The following is a 4,017-nucleotide window of genomic DNA, read 5'->3' as shown; positions in this document are numbered from 1 at the left end:
TTGCTTGCGAACCTGGGACCCTTGCCTCTACACGTAGACACAGTACCAGCTTAAGCCAGACCCTCTCCGGGGGAACAACTCTCCTGTCCTGTCTCCTCATCAAAAACTAGGGGCGCTTCATTCTCCAAGGGGGAGCCAGACGAGGAGAACCTGGCTGGGATGGTTTTGTTTTTCTGGCCAAGACTGCTAGAGGCAGCTGCTTCCCATAAAATAATTTATTGTCCAGTTGTTTCTGACTCCTCCTGACTCCATTTGAGGTCTTCTTGGCAGAGATGCTGCAGTGGTTTACCATTTCCGTTCTCCAGCTCACTTTACAGATGGGGAAACTGAGGCAAACGGTGACGTGACTTGCCCAGGGTCACACAGCTTGTAGGTGACTGAGGCCGGATTTGCATTCAGAATGAGTCTTCTGCGTTCTAAGTACAGTGCTTTAGGCATCGTGGCGCTACCTAGTGGTCCCATAAAGCAATGAACATTCTTGTAATTGCCAGTGAGGGGTGTGATCATCCACACAGAGGCCTAGCCAACTTTCCCCAGCTGCTGACTCCGATCTCCCAATGAGGAAGTAATAGGGAGGAGCTTCCCGGCTCATTAAATATTCACGAATTGGGATTGTCTGACGTCTGCCAGCCAGGTCCAAATGATGTCCTGTCAGAGGGGTCAGAAGGAAGACGTCCCTATGTTTAAAAGACCTCGTCAGCCCCCCACTCAGGGTCTTTGATAATTTAGGGAGTCCATTGACCCAACTGATTGGTTATTGTTAGCCTAACTAATAAATTGATCATGCCCAGGTCCCTGGCTTTTTGGCTGTGACGGCCAATGTGACCCACTTTACTAACACTTTACACATCTCTGTTAATAAACTGTCTCAGCTCACCTTTGTTACAATTTTACTGGCCTCAAGTCAGTCTGACTGAAGGGTTGTTTTTTTTTTCTTTTAAAGTAGAGAAGGAACCAGCAGTAGGGAGATGAAGATGTGAGGTGGTGATCTGCTGGAGAAGACGGAAGAGCATGGGATCAAAGGAACACTTGAAGGGGCGGCCTTGGCAAGAAGAAGAGAAGTCTCAGATGAGGGGTAAAGAGGGGGCCACAGGGGATGACATCAAGGGGTTTTGAGAGGAAGGGAAGGGGAGGAGAGTGAAGGGTGAATAGCTTCCATTTTCTCAGTAAGAGGAGAGAAGAGGGAGTAGTAGGTGTGGGAGACATCAGGAGAAAACAGGGCTTGGGACTGTTTCTGGGATGGGGAATGTGAAAAGGACCACCTTGCCAGATTGATAATGTACCTGGTCAGTACAGTTGTGGGACTTCCTCCAGTTCTGTTAAGCAGGATGTAAACATGAGACGAGGCAGATGTGGGAATAGCCCAAGGCTGAGGTCTGGGGCGAGGGACGGTGCAGAACGGGATCGGTCACCTACAAGGCTGAGATGGGAAAGGGAGGTCAGGGCAGGGGCAGCAGCCTGAGGAGTATAAATCGGGTTGGTACTGGAAGTCCTGATGAGGGTGAATCACAAGTGAGGAAGGGTGAAGCACCAGAGTTGGAAACGAGGATGTGGTCAGAGAAGTGACGTCAGGGCTGCTGATTAAGGAAGCAGACACGTCTCAGTAAGAGCTGAGGTCCAGCACAGGGCATTCCTTGTGTGCAGCTGAGTGCAGCTGATCTAGAGTCAAGAAGGTCCTGAGATTTAGGGAGGATAGCAGTTGGGAGTTTAGGGGGCCCGAGAGTGTCCTCGGGAGGGTGGGAGATGGTGAGCCAGGGGCTGAGCTTCTTGAGAAAGCAGGGAAGATGACCTCAGGGCCAGCCCACCACAGCCGCCATAATTGGGATTGGGGGGAAATGTTGATGATGGGCAAGGCAGAGTCTAGAAGTAGCCACATTCTGACCCCCACCCCCCAGGGTCCCTGTGGACACACAGCCAGTGCTGTTGAGGATGGTCAGGGATGGAGCACCGTCTCCGAGGAGTCAACTCTCAACAAGTGCTCCTGGATGGAAAGAGTGTCAGAGAAAGAGGGCCAGAATGATAGGGCTTGTTTATCACGGGACAGGAATCCCAAAGGGCACAACTGGGGAAGGGGCATGGGGGCTGCAGTCTGTCCTGTGTGGGGCAGGATGTGTGCCTGAGGGACTCCCCAGGCCACATGTGCCAGGAAAGCTGTGAGGAGCCCCGCCTTTGGCTCCCGGCCTGTGTGGCTCAGATCCACAGGATTTAGAGGACAGGCGCATCAGCTGAGGAAAGGGGGCAACAATCTCTTTTCAGACAGACATAGAGAGAGGTATCCCAGGCACCTCTGAGAAACAGGCATAATGAGGGTGGGAAGGGGATGAGGGAAGGAGGGCCTGATTTCCAGATCCATGCTTTCCCTCTGTTCTGCCCAATTCTTCCCTTTGGTCCACTGCAGCCTTTGGTGGTGACCTTGCTCCTCTGTCTGCTCCAAAAGCAGGGGCTCCCCTGAAACTTCCATGGGCTCCTCACTCTTCTGCTCTCTTCCCCTTCTCCCTCCATTCCAAATCCCTAGTGCTTTCCACAGTGCCTGGCACATAGTAGGTGCTTAATAATTTTGACCAACTGAAAGCCTTGAAGTTCCGGAGCAGTTGCAATGGCCTGGGGCATGGGGAGAACCCACACAATCTTTGTCACCTCATCTAAAATTATTCTTGTCCAAGTCCTCCTGGAAAGCCCCATAGAGCATCCTCCCAACACATTAGCTGGCTTCTTCTGGGCCTTTTTATATTCTGCGGGTATCAGAGCAGCACTCAATCAGAGAACTGATTAAACACCTACTGTATGTGCTGGGAATACAAGGCAAGAAAGTAAGCAATCCCTGCATGCCTGAAACTAACACAGGAACAGTGAAGCCCACAAGGCCCTGGTGTCACAGCCTCCTCCTCCTCCTAACCTTTGGGACCTTTGTAAGATGGAGCATCTCCAGGAAAGCACGAGTGTCCAAAAGGACAGGGGGTCTGGGTGTCATTGGAAGCACTTCCCCAATCCACGTTCCCTTCTATCAGCAGCCCCCTTTTGTGATCCCCTTCCCCTCCCACTCCCCTGTAGGGTAAGACAGATTTCTACATGCAACTGAGTGTGTATGTTATTCTCTCTCAGACGATTCCAATGAGAGTGAGGTTCAGGTGTTGTCCACCACCCTCTCGTCTCCTCCACTCTAAAAGCTCTTTCATGTGAGATAATTTACCCCATCCCACCCCTCCCTTTCCCCCTCTCCCAGTGCATTCCTCTTTTTCACACCTTCATTTTATTTTTTAAGATAATCGTCCCATCATATTCAACTCACACCTGTGCCCACTCTCTATGTAGACTCCTTCTAACTGCCTTAATAATAAGATTCTCAGGAGTTACAAGTACCATGTAAAAATGTAAACAGTTTGACCTTATTAAGTGCCTTATTATTGCCCTTTCCTGTTTACTTTTTTATGCTTCTCTTGAGTCTTGTATTTGAAAGTTAAACGTTCTATTCAGCTCTGGTGTTTTCATCAGGAATGCTTGAAATTTCTCTTTCTCATTGAATGTCCATTTTTTCCCCTCATGCATTATACTCAACTTTGCTGGGTAGGTGACTCTTGGTTGTAATCCTGTCTCCTTTGCCCTCTGGAATATCACATTTCAAGCCCTAAAAGCTGCTAAATCTTGTGTTATCTAGACTGCGGCTTGTGTGAATTGTTTCTTTGTGGCTGCTTGCCTTATTTTCTCCCTGACTTGGGAACTCTGGAATTTGGCTATAATATTCCTGGGAAATTTTCATTTTGGGATCCCTTTCAGGTGATGATCAGTGGATTCTTTCAATTTCTATTTCACCCTCTGGTTTTAGAATATCAGAGCAGTTTCCCTTGATAATTTCTGAAATATGCCTAGGCTATTTTTTTCATCATGGCTTTCAGACAGTTCAACAATTCTTAAATGATCTCTCCTCTATCTATTTTCCAGGCCAGTTGTTTTTCTGATGGGACATTTCGCATTTTCTTCTATTTTTTCATTCTTTTGGTTTTGTCTTTTTTTTTTCCT

The sequence above is a fragment of the Phascolarctos cinereus genome, unplaced genomic scaffold (genome assembly GCF_003287225.1).
Source record: "Phascolarctos cinereus isolate Bilbo 61053 unplaced genomic scaffold, phaCin_HiC Scaffold_7;HRSCAF=346, whole genome shotgun sequence".
Classification (NCBI taxonomy): Eukaryota; Metazoa; Chordata; class Mammalia; order Diprotodontia; family Phascolarctidae; genus Phascolarctos; species Phascolarctos cinereus.
This window is presented reverse-complemented; position numbering follows the sequence as displayed.